We start from the raw sequence: 24,045 nt of genomic DNA on the forward strand, positions 1-24,045 counted from the left end.
AGATAATACCTTTTGCACGTTATATTAGGTTATCATTGTGAGGTCCTCCCAGTCCAGCAACTAAACACAGATGGAGCGTATTTCCTACCATTTTCCCTGGCCACCATCTTGGATTACATCATGGAAGAGGGAGGGTCAACAGCACCCTCTGGTGATGGTGGTGTGAACTAGATCAGCTGGAGCCCAGACGTCAGGGTGAATATACTGGCTGAACCTACTGTCTAGTGGTCATTCAGTGGCAACTGAACTTGACTTAATAAACAATATGCTGCACTAAATATCAAATAAAGACTTATGTCCATCCTGTCCAGCAGGACAGCACAGACAGAGTCCTTTTCCCACCAGTTTCCTGATGAAGGCGAGAATGGAGGGGAGGGGGGAGGGGAAGGTAGTGAAGGGGAGTGGTGGGGATGGGAGATGTGATGGGAGGGGTTGGAGTTAGGTTAGTGGAGGTAGCCCATCTGACCTCTTTTTCAGTATAAATTTGAACTTCCTGCCATGACATCAATGCCCCATCTATGGCCGCCATCTTTGATCCACCATCTTGAATAATAGTGGCAACAATGCAGAGTGGAGTGAAGTCTCCAATGTACCACTACTGTCAATATGTCACAGAACAACGAATCACTTCCTGACAATTCAGCATGGAGTTCAATGTTCTCTTTATTTGATTGGGGATAAGTGGCCTTAACCTAACAGACGATCTATCCTAAACATATTTTATATTTCAACCATATGTTGAATAGACTTTTTTCAGGCATTCACCGACATTCGCAATCAGATACTAATTCACTGTTTCAGCACTTTCATGTTTAGCCTACAATATTTTATGCGCAACATTAAAACAAGGAAACATTCTTGAGAAAAATGTGAATTTTTAACGTGAATATTACTCGTAGTTCTATTTCCTTGCCACACGGTATTATTGCTGTGAATTAATGAAAAGCCGTTAAAGGTTTTGGTTGTTACTTCTGTTTTTACATCTGGAAATCCTCCTCTTGTACGCCACTTAACGGTTGACAGCTTTCGTGCATTCGATTATGGGCCATTTCCTAATTTTCGCTTCTGTGTCACACTCACTTTTACACAACTCTGTGATTTCTATGCACTATAATATCACGATGGAGTTGTCATAATAGGTAAGAAGAAAGCATTGCACCCAAACGGCGCTTTTGTCTCGCTTCCCTCTTGAAGAGGCATTGAAGGAAATAAAACTAATAACAGAGTAAACATGTAATGAAGATGATTACAGCGTTTCGATGAATATAAGAAAGTTTTCTGTACTGAATGGCCCCAAGGTTTGGTTAGTAATATACAAAGATATTTAATGAATGTCAGCATACATCACACAACACTGCAGAAACTAGGAGTACTAAAGAAACAGATTCGAATGAGAAAGTTCGTGACTGCAGCCGGATAATGTTGACTTCTTGCAACAATTTTTCGGCTGCTAGCTGTCCAGTCATCGTCGGTTGCCAGTCGAAATATTAAGCCAACGAGTCAGCATTATCGGGCTGCAATCCCGAAACCTCATATAATATTCAATACGCAGGAAAAATTTCAACAATCACAGAAAGGTTCCTTCAAGAGGAGAAGGCTACAGGTACACTTAAAAGCGGATATATACACAGTCTAACGATTTAACTTATCAAATATAGAACGTCCTGTGCTGTCTGTGTGCGCCACATGGAATCGTTAAAGACCCGTTAACAAAATTGAATCGACAGTTAAAATACGGAATGCCAGAGAAAACCAGTTGAAAAGCCATTACCGGAAGGCAAAACATTGTCATTTAACTTAGATAAGTTGTCAAGGAAAAGTAAATTTTACACAAGTGGCACCAGTAGGGGGGGAATGTTACACGAAGAGAGAGAAAAACATTAAAATACGTAATTAAAGATTCCAGAGTGAGTTGGATGGGGAAGGTAAGGAAAGGAGCGTCGAATTCTAGTAAGAAATTGAGTAAATACTTCTACGCCTTAAACATAATAACGTTTATATTCTTTAACAAGTGATTATTTTTCTGAGATGGTAGAATGATAATGGGTATTAATGAGTTATTTTCACTATCACAAAAATCGGCGCAGCAACATATCCGGGAAGCTTTCTGACTAGCTCGTAAGAAATGTAATAGGTGCAATTTGTCCGTTAAAAGCGGTATGTGAGTAGCAGAGGTGCTATGGCACCTGGACTGTTGTTTCACATCCAAGGCGCTCGGGCTAGACAGTGTTCAAATAGCTTTGAGCACTATGGGACTATCAGTGGTCCTCAGTCCCCTAGAACTTAGAACTACTTAAACCTAACTAACCTAAGGACATCACACACATCCATGCCCGAGGCAGGATTCGAACCTGCGACCGTAGTGCCTAGAGCAGCACGGCCACACCAGCCGGCCTAAGCAGTATTCAGTCACGCACTGACCAATATTGAGATCTGCATATTTCTCAAATCTGCTAGGGTTTGGTAAGCCACTGGTGGGGTAATATTGGAAGAAACCAAGAGATGACAGTGCACATTCTGTTGCTGTATACTGCACCAACGCACATTGTACCGTAGTGTGATAATCCGCAGCAAGATGGTGTCTTACTGATGGAGCGGAGCAACATGTTTAGATGACAAAAAACGGATTATGGAATTGATACAGAAATTGATTGTTTGCAATTAAAGCATTGTAGGGTAATAAGGTTGCTGATGTGTATTATTAGCCAAATCCGTGCGATACTGCATCATCATCAGAGATAAGCATCAACTAATTGTAAATACGTGACATACCTTTTTCTGGCATGTCACTATGCGGCTTATCATGGCAGTGTGACACAGGTACTCATACTTGTGGTGGGCATTACTTCGTGCCTACTACGGAGGCTACTGGACCGTTGTAGCTTGCCATTGTACAGCTTCTGTAGCTTTGTAGGTTCACCCTATTACTCATTTCTGCATTTTCTTCCTTCCTTCAGGAGGAAGACTTAACTCCTAACATAACATAAAGAAATACAACACCGGACGGACATCCTACAAAATTTTGGCCTCAGATCATTATTCAAATATCCGGAAACACGCTGTTCAAGGAGACTTCCGAAACATTTATGTGAAGAACCGTGGCCGTTGCACACGGGCAACGTTGGTTACGACCTTAACATCAAAATAGCGTAGGTCTATTTCTGCACAAGTAAGAAACTGTCTAACATCATAAGCCTGCTTCCCTATATAAACATGTGGCGCATCGTGGCTATTATTTCTCTGGCCCATTTCGAAGCCACTGAATAGGTTGATGAAACTTTATATTAGGTATTAGCGACCGCAAGGCAGTTGCTTCTAGGCTGAATACCGTAACACCCACAACCATCAAAAAGAAATGCAAAGAACATCTGTTTAAAAAAGCTGATAAAAATGCCTTTTTAAGAGACAGTCAGCACCCCTTCCGATCTGATCAGGTAAGAGTAGAAAAGATGTGGGATGATTTAAACGTGAATGTAACGACAGCTATTGAGAGATATATAGCACATAAATTAATCCCACCATGTTAGGCAAAACGGGTCTGATCGGTGTTGCAGAAGCAACTAAAAAAGCACGCCTAATTAAGAAGAACGGAAAATCCACAAGATAGGCAAAGTTTTGGAGAAGTTTGAAATATAGCGCGTGCTTCAATGCGCGATGCTTTGAATAAATTCCATAACGGAACTCTGTCTCCGAATCTGGCAGAAAACCCAAGGAGATTCTGGTCATATATGAAACACACCAATGGGAAGACGCAGTCAATACCTTCACTGCGCGATAACAACGGTGAAGTTACTGATGACAGTCCAACTAAAGCAGAGTTATTAAACACGGTTTCCGAAACTTCTTCATCAAAGAATAAGAGGTAAATATTCCTGAAGTCCAATCAAGAACGACTGCGAAGATGAGAAACAAAGAAGTAGATATTCTCGGCGTAGCAAAGCAGCTTACGTCACTTAATGAAGGCCAGGCTTCCGGTGCAGATTGTATACCAGTCAGGTTCCTTTCAGAGTATGCTGATGCAATAGCTCTATATTTAGCAATTATACACAACCGCTCGCTTACACAAAGCTTCTTACCTACACCGAAAAACTGCTCACACAGTACCAAAAAAGGGAAATAGGAGTAATCCGCTGAATTACAGGCCCATATCACTAACGTCGATTTGCAGCAGGGTTTTGGAACGTGTACTGTGTTCTAACTTTATGAAACACATCGAAGGAAACGATTTATTGACACATAGCACGGATTCAGAAAATATCGTTCTTGTGGAGCACAACTAGCTCTTTGTACTCGTAAGGTAATGAGTACTATTGAAAGAGGATGTCAAATTGATTCCATATTTTTAGATTTCCGGATGGTTTTCGACCCCGTTCCTCACAAACGCGTGCCTATTGAATACCGCCCAGGTTTGCGACTGGATTCGTGATTTCCTGTCAGAAAGGTCACAGTTGCTAGTATTAGACGGAGAGTCATTGAGTAAAACTAAATTAATATCCGGCGATCCCCAAAGAAATGCTCCTGATCTATATTAACGACATAGGAGACCATCTGATTAGCTCTTTTAGAATATTTGCAGATGATGCTGTCATTTACCGTCTTGTAAAATCATCAGGCGACCAAAACGATTTTCAAAATGATTTTGATAAGATACCTGTGTGGTGCTAAAAGTTGCAATTGTCCCTGAATAAAGAAAACTGTGAAGTTATTCACATGAGTACTAAAAGAAATCTGTTGTATTTCGATTACGCGATTAGTCACACAAATCTGATGGCTGTAAATTCAACTAAATAATTAGGGATAACACTTACAAATAACCTAAAATAGAACGGTCACATAGATAATGTTGAGGGTAGTGCAAATCAGAGACTGCGTTTCATTCAAAAATGGTTTAAATGGCTCTGAGCACTATGGGACTTAACATCCGAGGTCATCAGTCTCCTAGAACTTAGTATTACTTAAACCTAACTAACCTAAGGACAACACACACCCACATGACCGAGGCAGGATTCGAACCTGCGACAGTAGCAGTCACGCGGTTCCAGACTGAAGCACATAGAACCGCTCGGTCACCGCGGCCGGCTGCGTTTCTTTGTCAGAACACTTAGCAGGTGCCACAAATCTACTAAAGAGCCTGCTTACGCTACATTTGTCAGCCCTATTCTGGAGTATTGCTGTGAGATGTGGAACCAGCATCAGGTGGGACTGACTGATGAGAACGAAGAAGTTCAAAGAAGGGCGGCCCGTTTGGTATTATCGAGAAATAGGGGAGGTAGTGCCACAGACATGATACGCAAATTGCATTGGTAATCATTAAAACATAGGCATTTTTCGTTGCGACGGAAAATCGTCACGAAATTTCAATCACCAGTTTTCTCCTCCGGTTGCGAAAATATTCTGTTGGCACCCACCTACGTACGGAGAAATGATCACCACAAAATAAGAGAAATCAGTGCTCGCACAGAAAAATCTAAGTGCTCGTTTTTCTCGCGTGCCGTTCGAGAGTGGAACGATAGAGAGCTTGAAGGTGGTTCATTGAACGCTTTGCCAGGCACTTAATTGTGACTATCATAGTAATCACGTAGATGTAGGAATCAATGGATTTTTTTAGATAGCAGTCAGAATCATAACATTAGTACGGTTGTTACCCACTCTGTGTACGTCATATGCACAAGAGCACTGGGAAGAGCAGCCTTCTTTGCAGTAGGCAAATATGCCTTTTGTATTCGTAGTAGCTATCTTCTACTGTGCGTACCATCTCCCCAATATACGTCATGCAGCATTGCCTAGGGTTTCTAAGACACCAGACTTACAGAGTGAGAAGTCGTTGTTGAATATATCAAGTAGTTCCCTTTATCATGGGACATTATCGGTTATCGTAATATTGTGTCATTGCATACTGAAATAAGACGGCACAGTTGTGAGTCAGTTGATTTGTAACTTGGTTAGTACGTCAAAAATTACTCCGAGAACAACTGAAGAGTCTCAACATAAAGCCGTGTCTCTTTCTGTCATGTATTACAGTTGTGGGAATAAAAGAAAATGCACCACCGTTTGGCCTCAGACGAGCCAATCATAAGCGATCGATCGCCGTGCCATCCTCAGTAACAGGCACCTTTTGGACACGGTATGGAGGAGCATGGAGTCAGCACACCGCACTCCCAGCCCATGTCGGCGTTGTATACATTGGATCCGCTCTTACTCATTGAAGTAGCTTCTCAGTTGGGATGATGAGGATGAATGGATCCGCAGTCCAGTACTCGCACCAGGGAGAAATCCCTAGCTGCACCGGGGATTGCAGCAGCTTCTTCGTAATGGCAATCAGCCACACTGACCACACAGCTACGGAGGCAGAATATTATAGTAGTGTACACAGGTAAATCAACATCTTTAAGTAGTGATTCCACGTACATAGAGATTACATAGAGGTATTAAACCAGCTGTAAACTGTCCATTATCAGAATCAGAATGTCATAGAAGAGTTAGTTGATGATGTCTCCTCTATGGACAGCACAGCATCAGTAAAAGCTACAAACGGAATCTTTTGATTCTGACTCTCAGTTTAAATGAATACCTTATTAAGCATTGCCTCAGGTTTGGAGCACAAAACATGAACAAAACTCACTAGTGTAGCTATATGTGGCAACTGACATATGTTACTTAAGTACGAAGGTGATGTGACCATAGCTATTTGTGAGACTGAGAGTCAGCTTACGCTCGAAGTTAGGCAGGAATGCTCAATAAAGCACTATTTTAAAATAACAGCCTGGCGTAAATGATGCCATTCTTTACAGTTCCATTAATTATCGCACAGAAGAGATCACATACTTGAACTTTTGAGAGATGATTTTACAAGTTCTGAAGCAATGTTATTTATAAAATTCACCAAAATTTGTACTGCTTTTCCTGTACGTTAAACTAGTTCGTCAAATGTTCATCCTATTTATTCAATTCCTAAGAGACTGTTATTGCTGTATTCCACTCTTTGGCTGAATATTTCTATGGTTCCTTCTTTCGTCGATCAGTTGAAGTGTTTCTAATTTCCCAAGGGCTCTCAGTCGTTACCTTCTCAGTACCAATAATAAGGGAAGGGGGGATGAGCGCAATTTTAATATCAACTTGATATGCAAATTAATTATACTGATCAGTAAAATACCACTCACCTACCCCACCTCTCACCTACCCGGACCCCTGGATGATGTCATGTGCTTCCACCAGTGACACGTGGCCCCGCACCCTCTCCCCCAACCTCTACCCCTCCCCCACCTACCCTAAAGGGGGAGTGTGGAATTTTGGTAGGAATCTCGAATTGGATAGGAATTTCGAATTATGGTGGAACTAGAATCCTGGTCATTCTAGACAGAGAGAGCCCTCCCCCCAACACATGGAAACTGTCCAGATGCAGGAAAGGGAGATTTGGTTGGTTTACTTTATTTATTTTGGTTGGGAAACTGAAGTGAAGATTGGTCCTAATTACATAATTAAACATAAAGTTTGACCCAAACTACACAACTTATATGCATAGGGTATTTATTTTGGTAGGCAAGCTAAAGTGAAGATCGGTCCCAATTACGTAATTAAACGTAAAGTTTGACCCAAACTACAGAACTATAAGAATAGGGCTACCCAAAAACTGCCTACAATGGCAATGCAGCTGTAAAATTGGCGATGCCGTACACCTAGTGTTATCCCCCTGAGAAAAAATTTCACAATACCATTCGAAGCTAGTTGAAACAACAGCACTCATAATGAGTCCCGGCGGTGGTTCGAGTCCTCCCTCGGGCATGGGTGTGTGTGTTTATCCTTAGGATAATTTAGGCTAAGTAGTGTGTAAGCTGAAGGACTGATAACCTCAGCAGTTAAGTCCCGTAAGATTTCACACACATTTGAACATTTGAACTCACAATGAACCGGTCATAATGTATACATGTAACGGTGAAAATTATTGTCCGAAAAGATGGCCGAGGGGGCGGTAGTTGAACATACTTTCTCCTCGATATACCTTAACAAAATCGGTGTAATTTTGATAGAACCATCGTTCATCCAAAGTCTAATCTGTTACAGTACTCCTTGTAACAGAATCTCCTTTAAGATTTTAACACATCTCACTCTTCCTATATGACAGGTTTCGATCCAGTGGCTCTCACGGAGAGCTGGACATTGTTTGGTGTAAATTATGCAGCTCCCACAACAAACACTTTGTAGAAATAAAACACAGAGCGGTATCTATCATTGACATGTGGAAGACATCGCAACATATGGAAACTGGAAGAGTTTGCGGCATTGTACATCGTTTCCAACAGCTATAGGAAAGTGAATCGCATCCTCCACATTGACGAGGCAGCGGATGTCTCGGTGTTCCTTATCGAACAGCATTTTTCAAATGGCTCTGAGCACTATGGAACTTAACATCTATGGTCATCAGTCCCCTAGAACTTAGAACTACTTAAACCTAACTAACCTAAGGACAGCACACAACACCCAGTCATCACGAGGCAGAGAAAATCCCTGACCCCCGCCGGGAATCGAACCTGGGAACTAGGGCGTGGGAAGCGAGAACGCTACCGCACTACCACGAGCTGCGGACGAACAGCATTTTTTCTTTATTTTTCGATCATGTACATGAGTACTGTTCCGGTGTTAACCATTTATGGTATGTGGTGATCACAACAAGCCCGTTAGTAGAAATGACAAGAGGTACTCTTGTCTTAGTGGACAAAAGAAAAAGTTTAGAGGGCATCGGAGCATATGGAAATAAGACGAGTCTGCAGGAGTGAGGAAAACTTCGAAACAACTGTCCGAAGATGATGACCTCTGCCCTTAATCCCATCCTCCAAAGTGATAAGCAGCAGATAACTAGTGTTCCGCCATGACATTCTCCATCTCAATCAAGTGGTGCCAGTCAGTCATCATGTGGTAATGAACAGCGTACCAGTGGACGGGCTGGATGGGGAAGACACCGTTGATATGGACGATATACGGTAATAAGCACCGCAGTCAATTTTAGCAATTTTACCAGTTGTTCGGTAATTACAGCACCAGCCAATGACACAGCATAATGCTTCCCAGTTTCTTCATCGTCGCTAAATCACCCTTCCACCACTTCAAAGTACCATAAAATTGATTGCGAATGCAGACAGATGACTGTGCAGTATGTCCATTCGGCCTTTACCGGACACTTTACCAGACAGAGTCCTACATCGATGCAATTAGGTTATCTACATATTCCCAGCGCATCGATCATAGTGCACAATTTACGAATGCGATTGGCTATCTTCCCCTGTGTGGATGGGTATCACAGAGTATTCTCGCATTCGTAAGGTAAACTCGGAGATTGACAAGTAACTCCTACATTGTCCTTGACCAATTCTCCCTTATTGTCTCTAATTTAATCTGCAACTGACTAGTAGTATGAGAGTCCTACACCCACTACATTCCACGCCTCGTGAAGGAACAGGGTGAGCTGTGTCCATAACTGCTGTTGAGCGAAGACTGTCCTGCATCAATCTTACACTCGGGACCCATCCAGATGCACAAGATCTTTCCAGATGTGTGCATGTCGAGGCCACTACAGGAGACATGGGAGTGTTGCGGTGATATAACACATGGCCAAGACGAAACGTGTGGTTTATACAGGATGGAGCTCCAGACGGATGGATTTTGATAAATTTCACGTAAATCAACCATGCTACCAATTCTGAAGGATTATTCGAATTTCTGGAGTCAGTACCAGAAAGGTACCGGCATGACAGAAATGATCGTAGAGCACAAACACAGCCTCGTTTGGTTACACGGTTCTGCAATTAAAAATGCAATGTTGTTAAAATCATATGGTTTACTACTTATTAGTCGTGGGGAATGCAACACTGTAATACTCTAATGTAGGATATATATGTCCAACATTAGACATACAACCACCCTGCAGGCTTCCTGCTCCAATCACTACGGTGACAAATATTAAAGTGATAAAACTACTGCCATCTACACTGTTCTGGTGTCCTAGGAAGGGACTGTCAGTGCATATCTGCTGCATATATAACAACCAGAACCAAGTCAGCAGACTGATCTTCTGTCTCTTAAGAAATTAACTGATTTTAAGTCTTTTTAAATCGGAGATGTACATACAGTCAGTCACACTTCGCGCGTCAGTTGAGCTTGTCATTAGTAGCAGTAGTAGAATCGATTTTTAAGGATGTGGGTATGTCTCACCACGAAAACGAGCGAGAAAAAACCGACGTAAATATTTTAGATAGCTGTTTCATTGAGGTAAAACCAGGGTTTTGCTAAATTGGGAGAGGAAGTGGAGGGGCGGCTTAAAGGAGGACTCTTTATGGTTTTATTCTGACATGTGTCAATGCCACTTCACTTAGTGATCATGTCACGGGAGGGCGTGAAACAGGAGCACTGAAAAACCATGAAGGCCTTCGCTTCTTTGGATCATGTCGAAATTTTATCGAATGGTTTTGAACCATCCCTAATGATTCCAACCTGTAGACGAGAGCAAAAATTGTGGTCACGCTGTACTCGGAGTGCGACAATATGCAATGGAAAAGCAAACTGACAATGCCAATAGAGACGGGGTGAAAGAGTCCGAGGGCGTCAGCAGTGACAAAGGCTGTCAGGAGTGTCTTTCTGTTGTTCAATTCACTGCAATTGTCTTTTTCGCTCGCAAAACGTGTGGGAATCAACGTCCCAAGGAAAAAGGAGTATTCAATGATACACTTCACGCCCCTGTCTGCCAGTCCCCACCCCCAACGCCGAGGACTTTTCGTTTCGATTCTGAGCGGCGGTGTGTCTGAAATGCTTTTCTTGGCGTCCCACAAGACAAAAGCATTATTTAAATGTTGGGCGTAAGGTTCTGACCTCAATCGCAGAGGCGTTAAAAGAAGTGGTGAAGTATGTGTAACAGGGGCTTCCGTCACGTAACACGTCCACTGTGACGTTGGCAAGAATTGTGGTGAAATGTGATGGCGCTGTGACATCACTGACACCCTTTAAGATGGGTTCATACACGTATCTAGTGTGGCGCCACAACTCGTGGAAATTCTGCGTAGTTACTCAGCTTTCTATATGAACTCAGTTGAAATCATATGGGTGGGTTTGAATGTTGAACGGTAGTGGCCTTTAAGGTGCGACAAGAATTAAATATAAGAAAGGCTAAACCCAAATCCTGGATCCAAAAATAGAGTTCGCACAGGGATAAATCAAGAGAAACAAACAGATTCATAAATGAAATAACACTCAAGAGACGAAAATACCGTCTGCAGTGGAAAACTAATCAACAGCTGGTATGTAAATATCATCTACAGACACGCCATTCTTCCAAGATTTTAGAATCTCATTGTATTCGTTGATATAGGTAATTTGAATAGCTAATTTTTAGTTTAGCAGCTGCTACATCACACTATGGAGCTATTTCCTTCATATAATACACAATTTATTTAATGCTTGGTCTCACAAATCACGAAATTTATACGACTAGCTTTTCTTTTGGTTATACACATTAACTGTAAATGCGAACATTTTTATGTTAGGCTTTACCGTGACTGTTACTGACATTAATTGGAACAACAAGTTCACTGTTACCAGTCACCGTTTTATTTATTTCCACGACGCGTTTCGAAGGTTTAAACCTCCATCATCGGGTAGATTTACATTAGTAAGTATTACATTTGTGTGCGTGTTGTGTTACGATTTTTGGAGGAAAATGTGACACTGCCTAGTGGAGAAACAAGACACTATTTCAGAATATGGTTTAGGATGTCTATTGACAAAAAAATAAAACTGATATCTTATGGTAAACATTAAATAAGTAAACTACAGTACCTTCAGTGGTCACAGGTTCCTTTTGCTGTCGTAACACATCACATGTATACTGCCACATTTGTAAGAAGAAAAAACTAGCCAATCTTATAAAGCAACAATTACCCCCCAAACCGAACCAAAACAGCGAAAAGAAACACTCATTCTACACACCTTTCCTCAACAACACAAACATAACATTCACTGCAGAAGAAGAAACACTACTCTGCAAAGGCTTAAAACACAATACATAACATTCACTGCAGAAGAAGAAACACTACTCTGCAAAGGCTTAAAACACAATACATAACATTCACTGCAGAAGAAGAAACACTACTCTGCAAAGGCTTCAAACACAATGTTCAAGCTCCGCTGGATCAGAAGAACCAAGAAAAGCTCATCACTTGTGGAACACAGATCTCGACCATCGCCTTTAAGAAGCAAACTGACAGAATATCAGTCTGCCACAAAATTAACGAAATTATTGAAAAGGAAATTGCAAAACCATACCCAGCATGCAAGAAAAGAGAAGAAGCCCTTATACATACCATTAAGTCTAAATTAAACGTGAATAATGCAATAACTGTAAAAGCTGACAAGGGCAACACAACCGTTATAATGGACAGAACAACATACATAGAAAAAACTTTAGACTTCTTCCAAACCAGCAACATAACAGAAATACATAAAGATCCAACAGCCAGAATACAAAAGGAGATTAAACACATTTCTAACAACATTAACTTTCTACTCACCATCCAAGAAGCAAGAAACATTGTAACAATGAGCCCACAAGCACCTTGCCTTAGATCACAAACAAAGATCCACAAAAACGGGACCCCCATCAGGCCCATAGTGAACTGTAGGAACAGCCCAACATTCAAGCTCAAAAAATACTCTTCAGAATTCTCAAACAAGCATTCACATTCAATAATGAGAGAACACTTATAAACACAACAGAATTTACACAACATGTCAAAAACATACAAGTACCTGATGGAACCACACTTGCCTCATTTGACATACAAAACCTATATTCCTCTGTGCCAATAGATCCCACACTACAGATAATTGATGCCACCCTACATAAACACAAAAGAATCCTTTCAACTCACATTAATGAACTAATGGACCTTGAATTCACACTTTCACACAACTATTTTAAATTTAGCAATAAAATCTACAAACAAACGGATGGTCTGGCAATGGGCTCAAATGTTTATGGATTGCTAGCAGAAATTTTTATAAGTAACCTAGAAGACAAAATCCTGAATTCCAATCACCAACTCCTCAAAAATATCATCTACTACTACAGATATGTAGATGATACCATCATTTTAATCAAAGGCACTAAAGATGACATCACTGAGTTGAATCAGTTCTTCAACAACTCCCATGAATCAGTTGAACACCAACAAGATGACAGTATAGATTTCCTAGACCTTACCATTGGAATAAAGAACAACAGACATCAGTTTGAAATTTATCGGAAGCCTACCACAACACATACCACAATCCACAACTCCTCTTGCCACCCCGCGGCACACAAAATGGCAGCATTCCGGTACATGATTAATAGAGCTATCCAACTACCATTCTCAGAAGATAAATGCGATCAAGAAATTGAAATAATAAAACAAACAGCTATTGAAAATGGTTATAACAGCTACATAGTAGACACCCTAAAACACTCAATAATGGCAAAGGAATCACAACATAAAAAACAAAAAGAAAATAACATCTTCCATACAATCCCCTTTCTGGGTAACATTTCACACCAGATTGCCAATGTCTCCAAACAGAAAGGCATAAGCATATCCTTTACAACAGACAACAAGATTGGACAGAAGTTACCGCACAAAATCAGCACACGAAACCCACTTCATCACACAGGTGTGTACCAAATTGCATGCTTGGACTGTGACTGCTTCTACATAGGCCAGACAGGCAGATCATTTGACATTAGGTTCAAGAAACACATGGCAGCACTAAAAAACAAAAAATATCACACATCAGCAATAGCTACCCAACGGCATGAAACAAAACACCATGTTAACAACACAAGTATTAGCATCCTACACATCCAACAAAAAGGCAGAAAACTAGACATCCTTGAAACACTCCAAATATACAAACATCAAATGAAACAACCAGAATCCATCTTAAATGACAATATTTACAATAGTATCATCTCCATTTTCAGCAACTGCCTACACTCTTAAAAATGCGCGCGCCCACACACACACACACACACACACACACACACACACACACACACACACACACATACACAGAGCCAGACACACACACACACACACACACACACACACACACACACACACACACACCTAATATTTATGATAAATATTGCCAGCTACCAAGAGTACAAGAGATTGACCTCATTCACAGATAATTCATCACACCAACAGCTTTTACCCCTTGTCAGCTTAAAACTGTATGTACATCAACTACTGGCACAAGTGTATATCTATCTGCATATTTTATAGCATTAACCGATTTATTACCCCAACCTTTAGGCAGTTAATAAATGCAAAATGCAATCTTAAGACTCCTTGCTATGTAAATGTTGGCTCTCATAATCACTCTTTCCTCCCTCCCTCCCCCTCTCTCACTCTCTCTCTCTCTCTCTCTCTCTCTCTCTCTCTCTCCCCCCCCCCCCCACACACACACACACTTTTTTTCTCTCTCTCTCTCTCTCTCTCTACCTCTCCTTCTGCCTCCAGCCCCTCACTTCACATCTGTTTATTAATCCCAATCAAAGAGTGTAATGTATGTATGACTTTACTGTTGTAGCCAATATGATCATTGTAATTTAAGTCTGTAACATTTCACCTAATTGTTATCAACAAGTATGAAGTTTAAGCCATTTTAACAGTTCACCTGATTGTATAAACGAGCATGAATGTTTAGCGGTTTTAACTTGTCAAAATTGGATTTATATACCAACTGAAGTACACACACATACATTTGACACTTCAAAACAAACACTGCCAAATGCTTAAAGCAATTATTCTGTAATAATGTTGTTACTATGTATACTCTTTGCACTCTGCGATTACATTCACCTGATTGTATAAACGAGCATGAATGTTTAGCGGTTTTAACTTGTCAGAATTGGATTTATATACCAACTGAAGTCCACACACATATATATTTGACACCTCAAAACAAACACCACCAAATGCTTAAAGCAATTATTCTGTAATAATGTTGTTACTATGTATACTCTTTGCACTCTGCGATTATGTCTTCTCTTCTGCTATACGATCCTTACACCCAGCTGATTTCTGACGCCATATTTGTTTACAAATGTGGCAGTATACATGTGATGTGTTACGAGAGCAAAAGGAACCTGTGACCCCTGAAGATACTGTAGTTTACTTATTTAATGTTTACCATTAGATATCAGTTTAATTTTTTTGTCAATACAAATCCTAAACCATATTCTGAGATATTGTCTTGTTTCTCCACTAGACAGTGTAACATATTCCTCGAAAAATCGTAACACAACACACACACACACACACACACACACACACTGTGGCAGAAAATCAAACATAAGTTGCTGTTCTTGTAGTTCTAGATGCTGCGAAAGTATACCTGCTGACCATTGTTTTCACTTTCTCAGAAATAAAACACACTGAAATCGAATGGAGTACCAATGCAGTTACTGCACGATAACTGCAACGAAACGCTCGTGCTTCGCAGTACTGCCGCCAGGGAGCTGAATTTTTTGTGGGGAGAAGAAAGTTACGTCTCTTACGTTTCCCCACTAAAAACAGAGAGTTCACACATGCCACTGCAATTGGACTCTAGTGTGGCGACATTTCTGTTGCGTGTGTTAACTCGGCCTTACACACCACGTGAATTGCTGAACTCTTTTTTTTTTTTTTTTGCGTGTGTAGACACCTTGCTATGTGAAGCACCGTCGAACCCGTGGGTGAAGTCGCAGGGGGAGCCTACGCTTTTGCACCATTACAGAGGCAGCACGTAGGTACCTTTGAGGCAATGCGTTGGAAAAGGAAGGCGATTCCGGGGTGTCGAAACAGTGTTCTTTTAATTTTGTTATGCAGTGCAGATTAGTACTACTCTTGTGGGTGTTGCTTCGCTCCCATCTTCAATACTATATTGCATTCACTTTGGTGTTCATAGTAGATTACCCGCATTCATGTTTCCTTAATCGCTATTAGACATGCTCTTGCGTTACTTCAATCTAATTTTGCATTTATTTGCATTTATAATACTATACTCACCAGCACAGAAGTCCTGTTCGGCCTGCCACTGAAATTCTCTGTTTGTCACTATATATAAGTTTAACCTATCCTTATACATATTTAAATTTTGTAACCTACGAACCTCATTAAGGGATCTAACATTACACACTCTGATCCGTAGAATCCCAGCTTTGTTTTTCCTGATAATGACAACCTTCTGACTGGTTTCGGCCGGGAGATACGAATGGGAGACTATTTTATCTCCGAAATATTTTACCCATGAGGACGGTATCATTAGGTAACCATGCAGTAGAAATACATTCCCTCGGAAATAATAACCGCTGTAGTTTCCTCTTGCTTCCAACCGGTTGCAGTTCCAGCACGACAGGGCCACACTGTCAGTAATAAAGAACTAAATACAACTGAAGCGCTTATTAATATCCAAGACATACAGCCTGATGTTAGAAGGCCAAGTCAGTCAATCATCCAGGCTTCTGCCTCTGAAATTATTGAAAAGGTTGCTACCACTCTGCGGTAACGATATCTGTGTGGCCTCTTCACAGGTACCCTACAATTGTGGATGCCCCCGTCCTGATGCGTCCATTCTGCATTATTTGTTGCCCTAATGCTACGGAGTTCATAGCCTTGTAGTGTAAGACGTTGTGCTCACCATGGTCGTCAGGAACGGATATTTGCAAGAAGCAATCCTGACAGTCTGATGCTATACATGACGTCCTGTAGCCTCTTCGCATTCCAAATTCAGTTTTGGTGCACTAAGGCCAAGGTACCTTTGACTGAGAAGTAGTGGATATTCATCATCCTGTTCAACTTCTCAATTCGAACAGTCTGTACTGTATAATTCTCAACACTATCTGTCGATTGGAACCGATTCGGCGACGCCAGCACATCACTTTGAATCCAGTACACGCGTCGAGCAACTTCCCTGTTAAAAGTCCTTCTGCGCGATGTTGGCGTCACAGCCAGTCGTCAAGAATTTTGTGCCATATACTGAGGAACAGTTATTAAATGACTTCACTTAAGTGAAATAATATTTTTTCTGACAAGCATCTATGTAATGTAGCGATGCATGAACTTTGTGACTGTTACCAAGATAAAGCGTACACAAAGATAATAATGTTAAAGTACTTACGTAGACAAGGGCCCTATCTTGAAAAGGTTTGTTGCTCTTGGTTTTCTGACCTCTCTTGTTCTTGCATTCTTGCTCTCTTCTTATTTTACTCGCTCTTGTTATCTTACGCTGTTGTCTCTACTATCACTGCCAATACGAAATTGTCGTAGTGATGTAATTTACATAAGTGTGGTGAAAGCTGTTTCACATCAAAAAATCTGCGTGTACACTACGTTATTTAATCATTCTTTGAGTGAAAAGTATTGTAAAAGCATACTAGTGAAAGGAACTGAAATATTTTAATACAGACACCTTTAGTTGGTTTCGCGTTCTTCTTATACGCCATTTTGTGCTTGATTACTGTTCAATTATTATACTCGTTAGAACCTGTAATCATATTCATTTTATGAAATCCGGTAATTTTTCTGGATAATCTAAACAAGAAAGTGATAATCGTTTTTATTATTCTTGTCAGTTATGCAAATTAACTACGATAGTGCAAAAAGACATAAATATATTGTTTGGCTCCAGTTCTTCGTACAACGTTGCCGCCAAAGGCAGAATTTTTCAGGAAATTATTTATGCAACTTCAAGTTTGCCTGTTATCAGAACAGATAGTTAAACTCAAGTTTTGCATCAAATTAGAGGCGGTAACGTTATAATAGGCGACCTGAGATGAGGGCTGCCAATAAAATAGGCAAAATGTACATTATGTGTTAATATGGTAAAAGTGAATTTTGTATAATTTGTGGCGTATTTTCTTTTCCATGTAGCTACCAATGAGAAATGAAGCAAAGAGGAATATATAAAATAAGAGAAGCAAGAAACAGAAAAGCAACACAGGTATTATTAAGAAATTACAAAAGTAGAATCAAAGTACGCGTCATTACAGATTGCATATCTTCTGGCAAGGAGGTCTCTGTTCACGTTAGAAACATTGTGCTCCACAATTATAGACCCAAAAGTGAGACTGGATTTAAATTCTGAATAGCAGCAAATTCCAGATCAAGCTACATAAAACATGAGTTCCCCCACAGTCAATGAAGGATTTCAACCGAATTCGAAAAGAAAGTGGATTTGATTAAGTACATTACCAAGCCCATTTGCTGAATTATACAAGGATTTTGCGTCACAACTAATACAAAATTTTATTCGCCTAGTCAACGAATAAACGATATAAATCAATACCAGGATTCAATAGGAAATGACTATCGTGTTCGAGTACTTGTCAGACGAACAGAATGCTCACCTTGTTAGATTAAACAAGATCTTAGAACCAGTTGCAACTGCATTAGCGGATCTAAAAATTCCGTGTAAGGGTTACTGGAATCAGTAACGTAAATAAAATCCAATGTTAAGATATTAAAAGACACTCAGTCCTAATTTCTATGTACGGGGAGCAGTTAACTAATGAGTGCAGGCAAATAAACAATGAATTCGATAGACGACTGAAAAAGATGACCAAGTTACTGAGTGCCTAAGTCCTCAACATAATAAACTTCATCACGAATTCATTATACAAAAAGGATGCACAGGTTAACGAATCTTTGAAGAGTGAACTACGAGTTGTAATACAGAGTGTGATTGCAGAGCGCACTGAGGATAGGGAAGAAATAAATACTGAATTATGTCAACTTCAGTCTGTGGTTATTCATATACTTCCGCAATCAAAAGAAAGCTTAGTAGCTCAAGTGAGCAAACTGGAAAGGTGTAATCCACCCTAGGTACTAATAGGCGCGAGAGTTAGGCTGCAATGGACGTCGTCAGCAATGGATATCTTGCTTCGTTGCAACCCAGTACGTTTTATCGTGATGAAAGTGAGAATGAAAGCTGAAATGCAAATCACTCTCAGTGCTAGAATTCTTTGTGTTCGTGAAAAGTTTTAGAGGTGTTCTACCTTATGTGTGGACACACACACACACACACAAAATATAATTCGTAGCAGGACATAATAAATGGTTATACAGCACTTTGAGCATCTGACATTACAAGTCCATGCAATCCTATGAAAAATTTGAAAGAGCTTTTCTAGCTAAATACTGGTGTCCCTGTATTCAGGGATCCTTAAGAAGGTAAGTACACAATTCAGAATTATAAGACAGTAAACAGGGGATTTTTTTTTGTCACTACTTTGAGAAAGGTATAAACAAAGCCCAATTGTGAGATGTCCCAACATCAATACGCAAGCTGGAACTGCCTCTGCGTTTAACGGAAAAGCTATCACAACCATCGAACCATTCAAGTCATCAGTTGGCGGTAACAATTCAAGCAAGGGAAATGACCAGCAGACAGTAAACGTAATGATAACGATAACTGTACTAATAATGTTAATGGTAAAGGTAGGTCATCCCTCAACAACCAAGCACGGTGGCACAGTGGTTAGCACACTGGACGTGCAATCTGGAGGACAACAGTTCAAACCCGCGTCCGGCCATCCTGATTTAGGTTTTCCGTGTTTTCCATAACTCGTTTCAGGCAAATGCCCGGTTGGTTGCTTTGAAAGGGCACGGCCGATTTCCTTCCCCATTCTTCATAATCCGAGCTTGTGTTCGTCTCTAATGACCTCGTTGTCGACGGGACGTTACACACTAATCTCCTCCTCATCCCACAACATGATTTGAGGCATAATTATGAGACCCTGAATAGGTCATCGGTTAATGGGACAACAAAATAAAACAGATACAACCCCGATTGCAGGAACGACAACAATAATATGGCGGAGACTTGTCATGCCATTTCACAAAGTAATTGGCAACAAACTTCTATAACAAAAAATGTTATGTAAAATAAACCTAACCCAAGAGACCGCAAAACCAACCAGTTAGATTAATAGAAATTGTTGAAAACAAGCAAAAAGCAACAAATAACCCAAAAAACTAAGGTCGGCCAAATCGTGAACTCAAATATTGGCGGGAATTGTGTACGGGGCAATACAGATGAACAGTTTGATTAGGCACAATGATGGAAAGGTTCTGTAGTACATGAATTATTCTCTGATCTTAACCCATGCAATGATTAGCATGACACAGAAAGATGCTTTATCTACACTCTACGGAAGCTAGGGTACCTACAATTGTAATTACAGATACAGGTTCATCGGCGGATGTCCTTTCCCAAAGCCCAAACAACCAAATATTTGAGAAGGGTACATCTCCCACATAACCAGTTCACACTTGTACAATAAGAGGTGCTGTTTGTATCAAGTCAAAGAATTTTATTTGACAGACGCAGCTGGAATTGTCACAGGTAACGGTGCATTTTATATCCCGTTCCTGGTCGTGGGTAATTTGTCAGCCTGCTGCATATTAGGTACTGGGTTCATGAAAGAAGGGGCAGCAAAACTAGACCACTGTAGCCAAATGTTTTGTGAGGAATGATGGTACGAAATTGGTTCTGGACTTACTCAACACGAAAACTAAAGAGGGTAAATTATGTCTGAAGGCAAAGATCAAGTTTGTATGTATTAACGTATTGTATATAGGCGTCTTTCTATCTACACAAACCACGGTAAATGTAGAAGCAGTTTTTACAAACATCAGGATTTGGCATCAGTATTGCAGGGCTAGATCCTAGAATCTGACTAAGTGAGGACGAAAGAAGTGAACTCACTAACTCATGTTTTCACCTAAAAACTAGTGCAGCCAAGGAGTACGTACACAATATGAAAACATTTTGCCATTCCACCTGTACAATTTCCTAGACCAGAAGAGAGGCAATAGGCTAAGAAACCAGAAAGATGCTTGATTCGGGCATTATACAAATATCTCTTTTGTTATCTAGTAGTCCAGCATTAGCAGTGACTAAATCAGAAAATAGCGTGCATCTGGAGCTGTATTTGAGAGAAATAAATAAAATTATAATACTTGTTATAACCCATCCTGAAAACTCTTACGAAGAGATTAAGGAATTATATGGTATGCGATATTTGTCCACATAAGTCCTAAGGTACTAATGCTGGCAAGTATTAATGTATGAAAATTCCAGAAGGTACACGGCTTTCATTTCCAATCGGAGAAGTCATCAATTCTTTGTCTGACTGTGATCGCTGGAGTCATAGAGACAGCACTAGGCCCTGAGCTTTTAGACGTAGATACCATATATGTAGATGAACTACTGATAACCACTTCTACATCGAATGAACATCTTGAGTTATTTTAAACACTAATTAGTAAGTTCCAGAAGGCAGGTGTCACTACAAACTTGCAGAAATCGAAGTTCGAAAAGATTAAATTTTCAGTTCACATTATCACTACAGATGGTATAATGCCAGATCCAGGTAAAACAGATGTACTGAGAAACAGGTCCTATCCAATCACTGAGGAACAACTATGAGCTTTACTAGGACTTGGCTATTTTTTCAGCGGTTGTATCCAATCATTTATTTAATAGTGAGCCACCGCTGAATTTATTAAAACAGAATACTACATGGTACGGCATAAACGACCGCTAAGGAGTTTTCAATAAGATTGCTTTGATTAATGCACAAATCTTACTGCACAAGCGTATTAACAAATGTTTCTGTTTGGTTACACATCCTTCATTTTCTGGTCTAGGGACTTGTCTGCTCCAGACAGATAGTAATGATACTAATATCAGTCTTTGAGTTATAGGATTTGTCAGAAGGACAGTGTCTGAATGTGAGAGATGATATTTAGCTACAGAACTTGAAGGATTGGAAGTTGTTTAATCACTGGAAAAGCTCAATTACAATTTGCATGATAAGCAAGTTTTCTGTAACCACCAAACTTTACATTTTATCGTGAGTTGCAACCTTTTGTATCAGTGTCTAGGGCGCTGATCGTTACTGTTACGGGTATACGCCCTTGATATCGTCCATGAGAAGGACAATACGGTAGCTGATGTGTTCTCTCGCTTCCCACAAAGGTTACATGAATTTGCCGAATTATCTCAACAAACCACAGAATTGAAAATATTGTTGATAAACTTGTCCACTTATTGGAAAAATTAGTTGCGTCATAATATATGGCCATTACACAAAGCAGTTCCTAGATGGGCTCTAGACAGAGAATCTTTCGGACATGAACCTGCAAATAAAACTATACAGTATTATACTCTCCATGATAACATTTTGTTTCACCGTCGTGATCACAGTCATATTAGTTACCTACAGTTTGCCAAGCGTCGTTAGTATGGTGCACACATTGTGTTTAGGGGCATTATGTGATAAATAAGTTCGTGTAAGTTTTATAAACATACTGCTACTTTATAAATATCAAGCGCTTCGTATGCCGACTGTTGAGAACATGTGTGATATGACCAAAAATACTAAGCTCATTATTCTGTGTTGTCACACCCAATTACATGCTATGTATTCTTCAAAACACTAGAAATCGTAATTGTAGATGTCCCTGGACCCCTACAAGAGGCGCATGGGGGCGTTAAGTATGTAGTGCCGTTACTAGCCATGTTTAATAAACACATAAAACTACGCTACAAAGACGACCACCTCTGCCCCATCATTAAGACAACTGTCAATGACAACATACCAATCTAGGAAAGCCTAGAGCGTTGCTGTCTGACAGTGCTGCCAGTTTTACTAGCAATAAATGGAAGTCCTTTCTGTATGAACAGAACAATAAAGAAGTATTAATTTCGTGGTTACATATGCAAGAAAACCTGCTGGAATAGCTTTCCTGGGTTTCTGATTGGTGTACAAGAACGTATGCACTAAATTTTGAGACATAGTGGGTACAATATATAAAACGTTTCCTAGAGATAGTAAGCACTTACAAGACACATCCACAACTTACGCACCTGCTGAATCTATGTTAAAGAAGCAAGAGCATAATGAATGGATTAGGTCGCTTTACACATATGCCAAGGGAAAAGGAAATAAAAGAACTACTCATTTAATTAACACAATCCAGGAAATCGAAGTACAACAAAAACCTTGACACAGGACAAAGATCTCGGCTACGAGAGAAGGTTTCACTAAAGTCACAGCCAAGCCTACTTTCCACAAAGGAAAAATATAAAAAATGGCGCTTAAAGTATACACAGCTATACAAGGTTATCAGTAACCCTCATGATGGATATTATTTACTACCCTATCATGAACGAAACAAAATACAAGAACTGTATGTTCATCAAGAACTTAAACGATATATACAGTAATTACGAGAGTTTCCTGATCTTTTATGCCTTTCCCCGTAGCATTAAGATTTATACATTTCGTTATTTCTTTTGTGCAGATTTGTTTGTATTCTACGTTATTATGTTACACTGAGCAAACCAATCAGCATAAAACAACTACGAAGTATTTTGTGATAGTTAAAGAGTGTTCAGAATGATGTTAGAAATGAAGTGACGCATCTACCATAAATGAAAAAAACGGGTCAAACGGCTCTGAGCACTATGGGACTTAACTGCTGAGGTCATCAGTCCCCTAGAACTTAGAACTATTTAAACCTAACTAAGCTAAGGACATCACACACACATCCATGCCCGAGGCAGGATTCGAACCTGCGACCGTAGTGGTCGCGCGGTTCCAGACTGTAGCGCCTAGAACCGCTCGGCCACCAATGAAAACCATAAATGAAACTCGAGGACAGTGAGAACAGAACCTTTATAGAATAACCTGTCGGTATGGTAGTTGTAAATCAAGCTCATGAGTGATTTTTCTTGTAATTTGGGACACAGCAGTCCGCAAGTCAGAGAGGCATCCAGGGGATGCTTAGTATGTAGGTTTCATTGATATTCTAGATGGGTTTAATCTTTTGTGTTCATTTCTCTTTAATTATATAAGTAAAGGAATTTATGTGGAGCATAGTTGGGAATGCAATCGAATGTCAAAGTCAGTGCCATCAGAGACTTTCGTAGAATGCGTTAGTGCACGAACTTTATATATGTAATGAACAGTGA

This window comes from Schistocerca gregaria, chromosome 3 (assembly GCF_023897955.1).
Source record: "Schistocerca gregaria isolate iqSchGreg1 chromosome 3, iqSchGreg1.2, whole genome shotgun sequence".
NCBI classification, from domain to species: domain Eukaryota; kingdom Metazoa; phylum Arthropoda; class Insecta; order Orthoptera; family Acrididae; genus Schistocerca; species Schistocerca gregaria.